We start from the raw sequence: 18,346 nt of genomic DNA, 5'->3' as shown, positions 1-18,346 counted from the left end.
TGGATTTCCGTTTTTGGAAGTTGCCGAACACAGGCGATTTGCACCAGGGATCGTGTGATGCACACGTATTCCAAAGTGCAGGAAGGGCCAGGGTTTTGATGGGTTTTTGTGTTTGATACGATGAATGGCTCAGATCTCTGGTATCGGCTGGAGTACTGGGCCAAATCCAGATCAAACGCCCGATGCCTGCTCTCATGCAAGCTGCTTGAGCTCATCTCTGTGTGCTCATATGCTATCGGAAACCTGGAAATATAATGGGAATTGGGTAAGAATTGTCTGAAAAACACGATGAACGGTTCGGATTTACGATATGGATAGTGGATGTGGGCCACAAACCGAACAGATGGACTGTTGTTCGTCCGTTCAAAAACGCGTTGAGCGCGGGAAGAAGGAATTTTCCTCCTTTCGGGAATCCTGGTCAAACTCGTTTTGACCAGGGTCGGTGTACCGCGGTAATACATGGGTTGTGCACACGTGCATTTGTGTGGGGCCTCAACATGATGTTTTATCGAAATCCACTCCGTTCATGATTCTACGTGGATCCAAATGGGACACCTGACCGGAGATGAGGAAAATCGAAAGCTTATATGGGTCGTACTAAGCAAAATGTGGTCAATGTTGGTTTTCCATCGATCCGACGGTCATATTAATTCTTCGTCTAATCATTAGTGATTCTTATGATTTCTAGCCCTGCCTGTATGGAAATCCTTAGTGAACTTGGTGATCTAAGGCCCTAATTATGACATCGAGGGACAGATTGCTAAACCGAGTACGGTGACCCGATAAAGAATAGCTCTAGTTCTTAAAAGGGCCATCCAGCGAACATTCTGACCATTAGTCCTTAATCCCGAATGATCCAATGGTTGGATTTGTTAATCGAGGAGATTACAACTCCAAAATTAAATCCAGTTGGCTGTGTGATGGTCCATCTTTAAAACTAACGGGTGGATCACTTGATTTAAGGATTGTGATTTGCTTTAAATGGTTGGATTGAGACTAAAATGAACTTAAATATTCACTTAAATCAAGTTTTATATTTATGTTAAATTAGGTTATATGGTAACACTCGTATTAAAAAGTACGAGTGTTACATGAAATGCACTAGCCCAAGTGAGGCTGGTGTACCTGTCAGCCGGGGTATGGATATGCATAAATGGATAGTTAACACTTAACAGGGATGGATGTGTCCTGCACATGATAAGTATATTAGCTAGAGTTTTGGGTTAGGGACCACTCTCCACTAGACCTGTTTGATGAACCACTCAGATCTTGCACGCTTCTTTCATGTTAGCATGGGTGGAGCACACATAAGAGTTCCTTTATGGGAATTGATCAGATTTTATGACATTTTCCCTACAAACATCTCTGTAATAGCCCACGCCCATGCTGTATGATATTGTTCGCCCTGGGCACAGCCCGCACGGTTTTATTCTTGGGGAATTCCCCCAAAAGGCCTCATGCAGTATAAGGTGATAACTCCACATATAATTACCATTACTTCAGACGACACTTTCGATGTGGGACAAAGTTTCACCTTCACTGTGTGCACAGTAGCCTGCCAGCCATCTTGGGGCCGGCCCACATGTGCGCCCGCCCACGTGGTGTCACAATATCCCCCATCGAGGGCAGAGCCGTCCTCGACTCTGATACCATTTGTAACAGCCCACGCCCACACTATATGATATTGTCCACTCTGGGCACAGCCGCAAGGTTTTGTTCTTGGAGAACTCTCCTAAAAAGGCCTTATGCAGTATAAGGTGACAACACCACATATAACTACCATTACTTCAGACGACACTTCCGATGTGGGATAAAGTTTTACCTTCACTGTTTGCATAGTAGCCTGTCAGCCATCTTGGGGCCAGCCCACACGTGCGCCCGCCCATGTGTGCCCGCCCACATGTAGCCACAGTGACGGGGTGTCACAATCTTTCCTTTCTTTTGAATGATACATATTGTTTTTGTTGAAGGTGAATTAGATGTTGAAATCAATGGTTCAAAAGCAGTTATGCTTGAGCCTGAGTGAAAATTACAGCTATGTTCTTTTTTTATTTTTTATATATTATTCTTTGCTAAAATATAATTGTAACAGTTGTTAGAAATCTGCCTTTCCCACCTATAACAGCTATCGTTTTATGTAATGCATAATATTTTTTTCAAGGTGCCATAACAGTTGTTAGAAATCTGTCTTTCCCACTTTTATTTAAAAACTGCATACTTGATTTTATATGTTTTATTACGAGATATGGATAAAAAGCAGAAAAGTCGAGAGAATGGAGAAAAGCAAAGGAAACAGAAACTAGGAGTAAAAAGGAGGAGACGTTCAAGAAAGTCGCTGCTCCTCTTCTTCCCGAGCCCACATACAAAGATGCTTTACTTGAGTTTCACGTGTACCAGAGACGACATGGCCCATCGGAACATAGAGATGCGCTCTTCAGCCCCCATGTGATGGTCTAGCACAACTCAACTTTCACCTAGCCACGCCTGGAAACGTGTCGCCACCATCTTGGGCGAGTTGGATTGCCTGGTGTGGCGAATTAGGTGGTGTTGCCAACCCTAGTGACGGTGTGTTGATGTTTTGGGCACTGTAGGGCCAATGTGATATATGTATTTTATATATATACAAGCAGTTCATTTATTTTTTAAGCTCATTGTATTGCATTAACGTAAAAAATGAAGCACAACTGAAGCATTTAGAAAAGCATTTAGAAAATTTGCTTGGACCTTAGTAACATTTATTTGTCATCCAAATTAATTGATATAGTCACTTAGGCATGGATGAAAGGAAAATAAAATTATCAACTTAATCCAAAGCTTTTGTGGCTCCAATAAGTTTTTAATATTGGTAGGCATTCAATTGCCAATATTTCCCATAATGTAGTCCACTTGAGTTTTGAATCTTTTTCATTTTTCAATTATACCCTTAAATGAGGGATAGAATGGATGGATGGTGTGAATATGAAACACATATATCATGATGGGCCCCACACTGGCCAAATACATCAATACCACTGATGCATCCCTTAGGGATGTACTTTGGAATAACTTTCAAACATATACTTTGCATGGGCCAAATCTTTAAAAGCAGACATCTCCCCAATACATCCCCATCACAAAGACTCTCCTACCCCTTTGGTTTGTTCGTTTTTACTCGATTTTACTTCTTGGGGCCAAGAATAAAAAATTTCGGTGGTTTGTTGGTTTTTACTCGATTTTACTTCTTGGGGCCAAGAATAAAAATTTTCGGTCTGTGTAAGCACACCGCACACCGTGGTGGTGTGCCCATGATCATGATGAAGTGAAATTCCAAATATCAGCCTATTTTATAATTAATGTGATTCGTATAAGCCTATTTCTTGTTATTTATTTATTTATTTGTTTATAACAGTAAATAAAGAAAATCTTGATATATGGAGTAATCTAACATAAAACCCGAAAACTCAAAACAAGTTAAAAATAGAAAAAAAAATCAATTTAAAAATCAAGAAAATGCAATTTACTAGACAGAAAATACTTTCCCTCTATAAATACTCCGTCTCATCCCTCATTTTTTAAAATTTTTTTTTATAAACACACGCACACACACCACCACACACTCATGCCGTAGTGGAATTTCACCACCTATGGGTACTCGAACCCTTAACAGGTGTTGAAACTCGTGAGAGTCTACCACCGGAGTAATAGTAAGGACCCAACCGTCTCATCCCTCATAACTCGGGACAAAGAGAGAGAAACTCTTCTAAAAAAAAGGCAGTTACACGCAAGCTTTTCTTTGCTTCATTATTTTTTCCGTCTATTATAAAGATTGTTTTTATTAGTTAAATCTCCAACTTTCATTAGCATATCCATCCACGTACTTTGGTATGAGCTGCTAGCCAATATGTGGCAATGTGGCTTTGTGGTTGTTGGGGCCATCCATCCAGTGGACCACAACAATCCGCGGGCCTTATCCGTGCCAACGGTCCACATTGCCAAGTGGCATCCCTGAAGTGACTAGATGTACGGTCCTGATCCCCTCCATTTGCAATGTGGAAGCCTTATATACATACCCTAAATATATACATTGTACACTCATTTTTAAAAGTAGAGGTTGCTAATCCCACATGCTTGTATTGGGCATTCGGCCTGCATTCGAACGGCTGTGCCAATGTGGCCACACCGCTAGATTCAAGCCGTCCATCAGGTGGGCCTATATGTTGCCACTGTGGTGACCCTAGGTAGACCATATATGCTGTATATGAATTATGACAAAAATACAAATACACCCTCTCCCAAGCAACTTGTATTAATGAGAATTCTCAACTAAGATACATGGACAAAGGGCTTTGCTAACATAATTATGTGATACCAAACCTTTTAAATCACACATGGGGGTGGCCCAGCTTTTCGTGTGGAAGAGATGAAATGAACTGGATATCAGTTTTTCATGCAAAACAAGTCCTCCCTACTGCTATTTCAAGACACCCAAAATGCAGCCTTGTCAGTTCCATAGGTAGGGACTGTTCATCCAATGAACCTGATCATAGATGGGGCCACACTGAAAATTGCAAGGATTGGGGGATTCCTTGATGGAACTCAATCATCATTAATGTGAATCACTTGATTATTATTAATCATCAGCTTGCATGATCTTTTGTCGGCAGTAATCAAGGTCTAGTCAGTGTATTTCTTGAGCTACAGCATCCCGGAGAAGCACCAGCCAGATTAACAGTTTGATCATGTGAAACCACCATATCTACTTCTAATTCTAGAAAAACCAGGCAAAAGTAGACAACAAACACTTGAAATGAAAATATGATGAATGTGCTGGAACACATACTCAATTGACAATGTTCACCCAATTACTAGATCAGGGCTGTTCATCAGGTGGGCCTAAGGTATGTTTGCCATGACCCAAATATCAGGTTAATGAGCTCATCCAGTGGGTCAGATCTGTTTGTTGAATGTGGATGGGGGGTCTTGGTCAAGTTTTCCAGAAACATTTGGCCCACATGATCAGCAAGTCTGCTTAAAGCTTAGGTCCTAGAACACATGGTGTGGCCCACTTAATGAATGGCCAATATATAGTAGACAGTTGCGGGATGACCACAGGTAGGCTATGGGCATGTGAACGTAAAGCAAGCGCAAGCTCAGCATCGCTCAAATGAGCAAAATGATGAGGATAGTAATGTGAACATCACAAATGAGAGCATGGAAGATGAGCAACGCCCAAACCATTCATCAGGTGGGCCCCACCATGAACATAAAATATGGCTAAAAGATACGCCAACATTCTCAGATATATCAGGATTGTACAAGTCCCATCTATGAATTGCCATTTCCCTTTGGCACTTCTGTCGAGAGAGAGAGAGAGAGAGAGAGAGAGAGAGAGAGAGAGAGAGAGAGATGATGATGATGATGATGATGATGCATGTCAACTAATGACAAGGGAACGAATGCAGATGGATTGAGATAATCAGCATGAAAACGGATGCCAACACGATAAGATTTACCTGTTTAGTGGTTGTGTAGCAGATTAAAAAAACATATTAAAAGCTAAATCGAATATTATTACATTAAAACTGCTTGGAAATACAAAGCGTGGAGTGTACTTTCAATGGGCAAATTTTCAATGTTGTTGCCCAGAAATAGAAGGCTATCTCTTTGAATCATTAACCAAGAAAGAAAGCAAAGGGAAAACCACTTGTCGGGCATAGTTCAGTACTTGAGTTGAATGCATAAACTGAAATCGTAATGGGCCTAGGCCACCTGTCTCTGCTCCATTAAGCTCCATATCAGAGCTATCACCAATAGGATGACTATAAATGAAATGCCTACACCCATGCCTAACGCTCGAATGATTATTATACTGCTTCCCACAATGGAAACCAGAGCCAAAACCAGAGTGACAATCATACGGATGACTGCATACATAAACAAATAGATTATTTTTAAAAAATGAAATAAATTTTTTTTTCAACGGATAAGATCTAGTAATATACCTGTGGAGATGTCGGCCATTGTGTTCTTCCCTATCCTCCCTCTTTCCACTCTCTCCTTCTTTCTCTCTTCTTCTCTCTCTCTCTCTCTCTCTCTCTCTGGAATTTCGGTGGAGATTCAGAGGAAAACGTGGCCCTTATAAAGGGCTAGGGCTGGTTCTATCAGCACCCAACATCCGCTGTATTACGTTATTGACGGCCAGGATGAAGTGGTTGCATAATCGTTTCATGATTTCATGTAACCAATCCATCACGCGGGATGAATTACCACTGAAATGTCCCACCGAACAAACCCCATTGATCAGAAAACGGGGCCCTCAACATCACGGTGGGTTCCCTAGCTAAACGGGGAAGATGAAGCCATCTCCCATGGCGAATTTTCGTACATGGTCTATCAAGGTGATCTGAATCGTTTGGAAGGACTGGATGGTACCAATGATTTCTGTGGGGCCCACCAAACCCATCGTAAACCACAACATCCTTCCATCTCGCGAGATTTTCCGCCGTGACTATTTTCTCGCGCCACGTGAAGCTTTTTCGGAAAACTGTTGCCCTAATAGCTAGGACCGTTTCTGCCCTAGATCGAGCGTCCAGGATTGGTCAGAAAAGCTTGATCGAGGGTTCGGATCGTGCCAGTACGAGTTTTCCCGAATAGGAAGGTATCTTTCTTCCTTTCTTCGACGCAGGAAAAATTCCCTTTTTCGGCGCTGAGTGGAGGGCTCGGATAAGCTCCCAATGAAGGGCTGAGGTTGAGAGAAGCGAGCTCACACGGATTGCCATCCTGGCACCATGGAAACGGAATTTCCATTTTCGGCAAAATAGCCCAACGTAAGTGGGATTTCGCCTGAGATCGTTCTCTTTCTTGGGTGTTTCGACACGTGAAAATTGCTGTGATTTAGTTGTACCTGAGGGTTCTACAAGATGGACGGTTTAGATCTTCCGTTTGGGGATCATGGTGAGCCACGGCGCATAGCAAACGGACACCGTCCGTCGCTGGCCGAAAATGAAGGAAATAGGGGAGGGATTCCTCCTCTCGCGGGAATCCTCGGGTCAACCCAATTTGACAGAATCCTCAATCAGGAGCACTGCAGGTGCACCGCTCCTGGTGCACACACGCAGAGGTCATGGGACCCACAATGATTTTTTTGGTAAATCTGCTCCATCCATCACACTCTATAGGTCGTATTATAGAGACGAGATAGATTCAAGCCTTAGGTGGGACACGCCGAGTGATCCTGTCTTATTTGTTGATTCACATTGATCTAGCGGCTGGATTGATTCCGATCTGAACTTCAACAGTCTTGGAAATTGTTTGGATGGTTAGGACCATTTATCCCACGAATTCACCATATTGAATGTCAATATTATAATATCTTCAATAATCATCATCGTCATCATCGTTATCATCATCATCATCATTTTCCATGGTGAGCGCCACCTTCCCCATTGTTCTCTATTGCTCCATTTTGTGTGGCCCACATGAGTTGTGGACCAGAATGGAATTGGGGTTGCATCTAATGGACGGTTTAGATGGCATTAGCACATAATCGTATTCCCTTGAAGATTAGGCAAGGCCCATGCTAGTGGGCTTTCAGCCAGCCACACCCACTCAGCCCATTTATGAATTTAGAGTCGAGGCCCACTGACAGAGTGGTCTGAGGCCCATGTTGATGCAGGGCCAATATATCAACACACAGATGTCGATTAGAAACATGCTTGCTAAACCAAACACATGCACATGCTACAATTCCAAACGTGTGATAGATCTGAGCTTTCTATTTCATTAAAAGCATTGATGCTAAATATCTATCCTCCTCACTCCTAAAGAGACTCGGATTGCATGGTGTAGCACACACCACTGACTTCCATGGTGTGTTTACGTAGCAAAGTTCCATGGGTACACCCATGAATGAGCTGGGCATCGGGCCGATCCGAAATCTTATTGGTCTGACCCGAACTCGATCCAATCCGAGACCGAGCCCGGGTCACTTGACTCGGACCGATCTGAAATGTGGATTGCCTTATTCAATCCGAGTCCGACTCGGTTCAGAAAACCGAGTTGGATCGGATTGGGCATAGTTCGGATCGGGTCAGATGTCAGTTAATATATGTCGCTTATGCAATATTGGAATGCATGTATATCAAGTGTCAAACGAAGCAGGAGTATAATACAACTCTTTCCAATTTCATCTCATCTTCTTCCAGCGGGTGATGAAAATAACAACGAACGGCTTAAGTTCGACCTTCACTTGATGGTGAAGCGGGTAGTCCATGGATAAAGTCCGGATCCCGGAACAGGCAATGCCACGTGGGCACTGGCAAGACGTCTACGCATGTGCGGTGAGCGTCCAAAGGAAGGCACATTTAAGAAGAAGAGTAATTTAAGAAGAAAAGAATAGAAAGCAGCGGTGGCAGAGATGAAAAAAGATGCAGAGAGATCTTTATCTAATCATGCAGATTTGATACAAGAGTGGCGGTAGTGAAAGCTTCAGTGTACCAATGAAAACCGATTTGCAAGCCATATGTTAAATCAGTATTAAATATTGTTTATTTTTATAAAAACTTAATAGATGAAAGAGATGCATGAAATATCCCCATGTTGAAGGCAAATGTGGGACTGAAGTGATCATGCAATGCCTTCAACATTGCATGGGGATGGGATGGATACCCATTCACCAACTTAATCATCAAGTCATGCATGGACATGTTGGGACATGTTTCTTAAGCCCACATGCCTATGGAGCCCTGTCCATCCATATGCAAGCACGTTTGCTAACATCAGATGCATGGGTGAGATCCAAGCTTTCCATCAGGTGGGTCACAGTGTGAGATCCAAGCTTTCCATCGGGTGAGATCTCATCAAACCCTTTACTCTTCTTTTTTGGACAGAACTTAGTAAACAGTTGTAACCCATTTCAAAAGCCCAAGGATTCCGGATCTGATCGAATCGAATCAGTCCCAATCGGATCCAATCGGATCGGATCGGGTCGGATTAGACCCAATCCGAACTCGACTAGAAGAGATTTTGGATCTGGATGGGGCTACCCGATTCGCACCGATCCAGACCATCGGTTCGGGTCGGATCCACTGGATCGGATCTGAAATGCCCAGCTCCATGATGCATGCCTTATATACACTTTGTCTATTTTTTTTATATCATTTTAAGGCATGATTGCAATAGTAATTAGATATAAAGCTTGAGTGGATTACACCTCATAAAGCAGTGGGGGCAATGACACCAACCACCATGATGTTTATTTGCCATTCAACGTTTTCATAAGGTCATGTGGAAATAAATAAAGGGAAACATAGACATGAGCTTCATCCAAAACATCTGTGGCCCTTGAGAAGTTTTCAATAGTTGGCATTTAATGTTGTTTTTGAAGTCTTAAATTGTAACGCCCTATTTTCGAACCCCTAGCGCAACGGTCTTTACCTTTGAAAACTTGAGGGGGTGTTTGTAGCATGGGATTAGATGGGTTTAAGTAGGATGGAATTATCAAAATGTAATGATTATACTGTATCAGGGATTGTCTCCTAATCCCATGGATTGAGGCCATCCCACTCCATGTTTGGGAATAGGATTGGCTACTCATCTTGCTACCACTGGTCGGTGCTCTATGGGCCCCACCATGAAGTATGTGTTTCATCCGTGCCGTCCACCCATTCTTCCATGTCATTTTATGGTATGAGCCCAAAAATGAGTTTGATCCAAAGGTCAAGTGGATCACAAAGTTGGCCCTAGGAGGTTTTTAATGTTGTAATTTAATAACTACTGTTTTCCCATGGTGTGGTCCACCTTAGATTTATATCTACCTCATTTTTGGGATGAAGCCCAAAAATTATATTTCAAAATGGATGAATGGCATGGATAAAATACATACATCATGGTGGGGTCTACACAGCACCAACCATTAGCTACACGAAACCCAAAGTAGGTTAGTAGAAACCCTTGCCCCAGTGTTGATTCCAAGAAGGGCTTTACAATCCATACCTTGTGTGATTCCCAAACACACCTTGCAATGATCCACAGGATCTTAAAACCCACTTCCACCTAATCTCATTTAAACCCATGCGTCGAACGCCTCCTGAGTGTTATTTAAGAGTGTCACACACGTGCAAGGGAATTAAAACTAAACATGGTGAACCATTTCATAGCAAATCATATCAAAATCCTAGTCTACTCAGCTGGGGACTATTAGTACAAAACCATAAGTTTCAAATGTTTCAAGAGTCGCCTTGCAAGTCCAGTCGGCAAGTCGAGTGGCTGACTCAGGTTTGGCTTTGCCGGATTCAAAGTCTACTCATGACCTCTCTCTCTCTCTCTCTCTCTCTCTCTCTCTCTCTCTCTCTCCCCTACTGATCTCTCTATTTCTCCCTCTGAAGCAGGCCTACTGGACCACCACAACTCGCCCCGAGCCTATTTAACCCAACAGGTTTAACACAGTGCGGCACCGCGGTCCCTCTTTGTCCCATATTCGGTCGACTTTCTCTCCCCTTAATCCTCGCCTGATTTTTCTCTCCTGCCTCACTCCTTATTCCCATCGACCCCTTGGCTGCAATCCGGGGAAAAATGCGGCCTTTATATAGGCCTAGGGCGGAAGCAGATTGCGTATTGGGGTCTACCATGATATACATATTTTATCTACTCCGTCCATCCATTTTAAAAGATAATTTGATGGCTTGATCCAAAAAATGAAATTAGTCAAATCTCAAGTGGACCTCACCATGGGAAACAGTGTGAATTGAATTCTACTGTTGAAAATTTATTGGGGCCCACAAATTTTTTGGATTAAGATGATATTTGTGTTTTCCCTTCGTCCATGTCTATGTGATCTTATAAACATGTTGGATGGCAAATAAACATCACTGTGGGCCCTAGCAAGTTTTCAACGGTGGAAGTCATTATTCCTACTATTTCCTTTGGTGTGATCCACTTGAGCATACGTTTATTTTGGACTCAACGACTAAAATGATCTGGAAAAACGTATGGACGGCCTGGATAACCCACATACATTAATAGTAGGTCCAACTGAGTTTACTCAGTACGATAAAAGGGACGGCTAGGATAGGGTAGCCATCATTCCATTTTTCTACGCCTACACGGGGACGATCCTTTACATGGGATGGATGCCTATCGATATGGCCCACCAGACAAGGGTATGAGATTGAGAAATGGGGCCCATACCATCATGGTGGGCTCCCTAGCTGGATGGAGAAGATGAAGTCGTTGTCCATAGCGAATCTTCATCAGCGGCTTAAACCGATGATCCAAGCCACCTGGGTGGACCGGATGGGTCCACTTTCTGCGGTGGGGCCCACAAATCTCATCTGGATTCTCATCGATATGGCCCTAGGTGGTCTATGCTATATATGAATTATGACAAAAATACAAATACACCCTCTCCCAAGCAACATGTATTAATGAGGATTCTCAACTAAGACTTAGCAATTAAAAGATCAAGACAAAAAGATCAATTTCCATAAAGAGTATTCTCATAACTTCAATACATGAACAAAGTGCTTTGCTAACATAATCATGCGACACCATACCTTTTAAATCACACATGGAAGACCTATTGTAAATCCAAACCATTCATTCACTCATACAATTAAAAGATAGTCTATTCAATGGAATGAAAATAGACAAGTCAATATTGACCACAAACAAAATATTCCTCATCTTGAAACATTTAGAGGTCGTTTGGCACCTTGGATTGGAGGGGATTGGAGAGGATTAGAGGGGGTTTCAAATCCCCACGGTTGTTTGGCAGCAAAAAGCAATTGGGGATTGCCAATCCAGGGGGTTTCCAATCCCCTCTTTGAGGGGGTTTGTAATCCAAGGTGAGAGCTTGGATTACACCTAAAATCATTTGAATAGTTGCATGTATAAATGTATGTCACTGTACACTATCATTCTACTGGGCACATGGCCCACTAACGATGATCAGCACCATCCAAACATTGTTCATGTAGATCAGCACCGTCCAAATATTGTCCAGCACCGTCCAAACATTGTCCATATCAATCAACGATTAAAAATCGTTGGTTAGTCACTCAGACATGATCTTGTGCTTGCGGTCCATCTAAGACTTGGAATTTCATCACTTTTAGACAAAACATATATTTTAGCGGGCTTATCACAACCATAGTGTCAAAAATTATATATCTCACTAATTGGGGATATTAAAGTTGATTTAGTAATTAAATTCAAACCCCCGTGAATATACCATGTATAGGTATTTTTGAATTAAAGTTGATTCACACTCAAGGGTACCAAACACACCCAGAGGATTGCCAATCCAGGGGGTTTCCAATCCTGGGGGTTGCGAATCCAGGGGGTTCCAAATCCACGCTCCCAAACAGGCCCTTAGTATATAAATAAAAAAAATTAAGCAGCAAGCCCAACTCAATTAGTTGGGATATGGCTCGAATGGGCCTATGCTTCTTCCTGTGCCCGGACAGATGGGGCTATTGCCACCTCTCCCTGTCTCTTCCTATATAAGCTCCATAAGTCCTTATCACAGCTACCATGAATGAGATACATATAATGGAAATGCCTACAACAATGTGTGGGCGTGTCCCTCGTATGATGATTGCAATACTTCCCATAATGGAAATAAGAGCGGCGGCTATAATGATAGAATGTATGGCTGCATTAGATTATTTTTTAAAAATGAAATAAAAAAGTGAAATAAGGTATATTTTCAACGGTTAAGATCTAGTACTATGGATATGGCCCACCAGACAAGGGTCTGAGATTGAGAAATGGAGCCCATACCATCATGGTGGGTTCCCTAGCTGGACGGAGAAGATGAAGTCGTTGTCCATGGCAAATCTTCATCAACGGCCTAAACCGATGATTCAAGCCACCTTGGTGGGGCCCACTAATCTCATCTGAGATCGCTCCTGCTCAGCCTCTCACGAGAAATTCAGCCGCGGGCTCTTCTCGTGCGGAAGGAGAACTTCTCGCAGTGCTGCTAGCCCTAATGGCTAGGATCGAGCCAGCACATACTTCCAAAGAGGGAAAGCATCCAACCAACTTTCCCTCCCCAGCAGGTGTCCCGCCTTTCCAGTCGTTGGGTCAAGGGCAGGGATTGATGGTGGAGGGACGGTTGGGATCGAGGAGGGAATGGAGCAGATCTCCAGCGTCGCAGCCACATAGCTCCTATTTTCGGAAGGGAATTCACTGCACACCCCGTCTGGCCCTGCTTGTGCACATAAACGTCTGTATGAGCTCAAACGTACGACGTGGATCAGGTCTTCCGAGGTTTCTATATCCGATGGACGGTTCGGATTAGTGTCCTGATCCCTGTAGGTGGGCCACTGATCGTTCGAGCATACCGTTCGTTCGAACCTCCTTGCGGGCGGGAAACCGAAAGAAGGGAAGAATCCCTCCTCTTTCGGGACATATCGGGTCAAGGCAGGTTAGACCCGGGCCTTTGGTCCCAGCATTGCAGGTGCACGCCTATGGTGGTACACACCCAATCCATTGTGGGTCCACAGCGGTGTATTGTCCAAATCTACTACGTCCATTGGAGGTCATCACCGATCAGGCAGATTTAAAGCTCAGTTGTGGAACCGATAAACGGTAGATTCAGTGAGACGGGTCCCCATCCGTTTCCTGGCCCTGGGGCCAAACCAAATCCGTCTCTCAGTTCTAATACTAAAATTTGACAGAAAAGCTGTACATGACATTTGCTTTAACAGAAGGGATCATCCTAATTTATAAATGCACTCCGTACACCGTATTACCAAAAGGCAAAAGTAGAAAAGAAACCAGCATCTATCAAGTTCAGGTAAGAAAAATCTCTTTGGGGCATAGAGATGTTTGTGTGACCTCCACTCCGTTCATCATTTGCTACGGATCATGTGAGCAGGTGAATCCAAAAAATCAGACCAATCATAAACTCAAGTGGCTCACACCATGATGATCGCAAGGTGGGGTCCACCCTGACATTTATATGCCATACAACCAGTTGGCAAGGTGACCGCTACCTGGAGGAAGGGAAAGCACCAATATCAGACTAATTCAGAACTTCGATGGGCCCTAGAATGTTTCAATGGTCGGTGCTCTCGTTTTTCATGGTGTGTCCCATTTGAAATTTGGATCTGACTGATTTTTGGTCTCACGCCCTAACATGATCCGGTGAAACTGATGGACGGAGGGGATGTCATACAAGCATTATGGTGGACCCCACATAGCTTTCTGCGGCACAGGCTCTTCCAACAATGTGCTGTAGGAAATTGGTGTCCCGTTAAGCGATCATGCGTGTATAAGAGAGCCACTTACACGCCATCCGATGTGGAAAGGTGGCACACATGGGTATGATCCAAGCTGTCCAACAGGTGAGCCCCAAGGTGCAGATGCACCTATCAAATATTCTGACTTGTCACTCATTAAACAGCCATGATGCCACCAAGAGAAGGATGGCTCAAAAAAGGTAGGCTGAATTTCCTTTGCCATCCATTGGTTCCGTAAAATACAGCCCGTTTGATGAATAGACAGAGTCAACTATCTGTGAAGGACATCTGCATGGTGGGATGTATCTGATGGACGGACTGGATCTTGCACAAACTTGTGGGCTGATGAACAAGCTCGATGGCAAATAAACATCATGGTACGCATTCTAATTTTCTATATCGTTTGATTTTCGGATGTGTGGTAAAACGCATAAGCTTGTGTGGCCCACCACTTATGTAATATCCATTCAGTCCATAAGCTTCTATTTTCCAAAAAAATAATAATAATTAATTAATTATACCTGAGGAGGTGTTGTTTGACATGTTTGAATCAACAAGGAATTTTTGAAATCCCACACGCTATATTTTAGAAAAAATAAATAACAATCAACCAACCTAGCTTTGGTTAGTTAATAATGAAATGCTTCTTAGATATGGCAATGAGATTTAAGAGAGAGAGGCAAGAAGAGACATGGGACTGTAGGAGAGAGCTGAAGTGGTGAGAGAATGAGGTGATATGGCAGTGAGATTTAAGGGAGAAAGAGGCAAGAAGAGACATGCGACTGTGGGAGAGAGCTAGAGTGGTGAGAGAATGAGGCGAGAGTGAGAGTAGTTTTGTCAATATTAAAATATATTATACTATTCGTATTGGTAATTAATAACTCTGCTGGTGAAATATGGACTGGTTTTGAGAAAATCAAGAGGTTTTTGGTCCATATCTGAAAAGTTATGCGGTCATATGGAAAAATCTCTATATATATATATTTTTTAAGTGTGTATATCAGGCATCATATGTAGTCATAGTCAAATGGTATCAAATAACTAATTAATAATAAATTATATTTAGAAAATATGAATAAATTATTTACTCACCTTTTCCTATACCATACTCATTCCAAATGTTTACATTCCCAAATAATCCTGCATTAAAGAAATAGAGATATTATTAACCATTTAAAATGGGCATGATGTGAATGCATGAATCATTACCAGTTGGGCACATTGTCTTGGAACACTTAAAGATTGTTGGCCAAAATTTAGAAGCAATTCAGACATTGATTTTGAAATGACGATTCTGAAATGCACTTAAAATTCTTGTTTACTATTATTAGGCGGCTATATAGTAATGCATGCTGAGATTCTTAGTGCACTGCTATGTATGAACATTGTTTTCCTCTGTTTTAGCTGTCATGCGATACAGTCTGAAATGAAGATGGTGTAAATACGACCCATTACGGTTCCGTAAGTCTCCAACAGCTATTATGCACAATAACCCTAGAAGTAAATGAAATAAAAATTGTATGTACCTTTATTTTCTTCTTCTTTCATTGTGCCGTGCTTAGTCTGTTACTTTTCTTATTCTTTCGCTATAGTGCCTTCTCAGTTATCTCTCTTTTTCCACTCTTCTTCTTCTTTGTTGTGCTGCGTTTAAGTCACCCTTTTTCCCTTCTCTCTTCTTTCCGCTCCAAACAATCTGCACGCATTGGTGTCTGTGAGAAAGTTGTAAAAAGAGCTAAAGAGTTCTTTTTTAATACTCGGATCACGTATGACGCTAGATGCAGTTGGGACGTTTGTGCTTTTTCCTAATGGTCAGCCCACCTTAATGTTTATGTTCATGCCATCCACCAGTTTTTTCAGTTCATTTTTGGGCATGGCTAAAAAAATAAGCAAATACGAATTTCAAGTGGACCACATCATAGGAAAAAGTGCTCATTGAATTTCCACCACTAAAAACTTTCCAGGGCCACTATAATTTTTATTTGCCATCCAACCTATAAATAAGGACAAATTGGAGGTGGGCATTTAATTCCTACTATATAGTGCACTTAATATGGAATTTGCTTCGTTTTGGGACCACCCTCTAAAATGACCTGAAAAAACTGACAAATGGCATAGATATATAATAGATACATCAAGGTTGGGCACACAGCGAGAGTAACACCCATGAGTCTAGTGTAATAAAGCTTTATATATATGAAATTTGTTCACTTGATATGTATTAAATTAAACTGAATCCATTAAAATGTGGGGCCTGCTTTTGCTAAGTCAAAATTCAAAAATAAAAATGATGTGATGATATAATTTATGGACACTTGTTTATTGTAATTAAATATTTTTAATTCTTCATTGTCTAATAAATGTCAAACAATCCAATGGTAGGATAATAAAATAAGTATAAGTTGGGATCGTTGGATATTTTTTATTCTTCACTATCCAATAAAAGTCCATTGATATAGGGTCAATTACATTAGTGAAATGAGTGTCAATAGATTGCATAAATTTGAGGATAACTTGGAGTATCAAATAGTCTTTAAAATCAGTCCCAAATCATCGGCAATATTTATCCAAATTTTATTTTATTTTTTTCTAAAATTCATTGCTGAAAATGAAGTCAAATAGTCAAGGTTCCGCATTAGTAAAATAAGTATCATAGCTTGCATGAATTTAGGGCTAATATTTTTTGAGCATTTGAGTGGCCCCCAAATCAATGACAATATTCATTCAAATTTAATTTAAGGCTAAATCAATTATGCACTGTCTGAATGATCAATTCCATGCATATTTCGTTTTTTTTTTTTTTTTTTTTTTTTTAAAGCAAGTCAAAACAAGTTTAGTTCGATTCCATACACATCTCAATAAGAAACTTGCCATGTGAAATCAAACCAAGTTCAATTCCATGCATATTCTCACGGAAAAGCAAATCATGTTAAAACAATCTATTTTCAATTTCATAAAAGAAAAAAATATAAAATCAAAGCTGCCACTCTATGAAAAGGTAATCACCAAAATCGAAATGGTAGACAACATTCTAAAATGCAAATCAACTACAAATAGAAGTGCTTTCACAATGCATGTAGAAAGTTCTTCGAAAATAGAAAAAAAGAGCCTCATAGTTATTAGTAGATTAAAAAAAAAAAAAAAAAATCATCCTACACCTCAATCATTCTACGTTGGCCATCTCTTTCTAAAGAGTCTCGATGGGCCGGTCATGCACAAGTATCATTAAAAGATCACGGAAATCAAATCCTACACGCTATATTTTAGAAAAATAAAAATAAAGTCAGCCAACCTAGCTTTGGTTAGTTAATAAGGATAAAAAAAAAGTCCCAACATACATAAAATCTTTATTCCTTTTTGTTCTTTAACTTAAGGTTTTCTGAACATGCTTCTTGGATATGGCAGTGAGATTTAAGGGAGAAAGAGATAAGAATATAAATGGGAAGATGTAAGGGAGAAAGAGGCAAGAATAGACATGGGACCGTGGGAGAGAGCTGGAGTGGTGAGAGAGTGAGGGGTTTATATAGCAGGAAAAAGGGAAGGCGGAGATAAGTAGACAAGTAAAGGTAAGTGAAACTTAGTCATTTGATACTCTGGCAGAGCATTATGCTTGCTACACATGCACTTAAAGATTATACAAATGTCAAATACTAATTCAAATTAGAACAACTCAATTGTGGAAGTAGTCACAATCCTAAAATGGTTTAATCATTAAATCCTAATCTCTCAATTCATGGACACTATTGGATATTTTCACTTTTAACCATCTAATAAATGTCCATCAATCTACTAATTACATAATAAGATAAGTGGTATTTTTTTATCATGATAAAATTTAAAATGATACTCATATTTTAAACAGTTCAGTTTTTGTTGACTACTTGAGTTATGGATCTCTTTAGATTTTAGGATTTAGGCCTAAAAGGGTATTTGATGGATGGGTTGGATAGCACTCTCATAACCTGATGGCCAGACCTAATCTACTTCCATGTGATAAAGTACACGTGGTTTGTATGAAACTCAAATCAGACCGTCCAAATCATGAGGTCCACAGTAGATAGGTACAGTGGATGTGGCTTGGTGCATGGACGAACAAACAATCCTAACCATCTGATCAGTAATTACTT

The 18,346-nt window shown here is 41.2% G+C and overlaps 1 long non-coding RNA gene across 1 annotated transcript; it reads right to left on the bottom strand.

The window, feature by feature from the left end:
* Positions 1-5,515: 5,515 nt before the first annotated feature.
* Positions 5,516-6,033, bottom strand: LOC131241402 (uncharacterized). Its single transcript, XR_009169008.1, has 2 exons — positions 5,982-6,033; positions 5,516-5,903 (listed from the first exon to the last, which is right to left on the bottom strand). It is a non-coding gene; the product is annotated as an uncharacterized LOC131241402 (long non-coding RNA).
* Positions 6,034-18,346: the final 12,313 nt, after the last annotated feature.

This window comes from Magnolia sinica, chromosome 3 (assembly GCF_029962835.1).
Source record: "Magnolia sinica isolate HGM2019 chromosome 3, MsV1, whole genome shotgun sequence".
Lineage (NCBI taxonomy): Eukaryota > Viridiplantae > Streptophyta > Magnoliopsida > Magnoliales > Magnoliaceae > Magnolia > Magnolia sinica.
The sequence above is the reverse complement of the archived record's forward strand: the minus strand, read 5'-3'. Positions and strand labels throughout refer to the sequence as shown.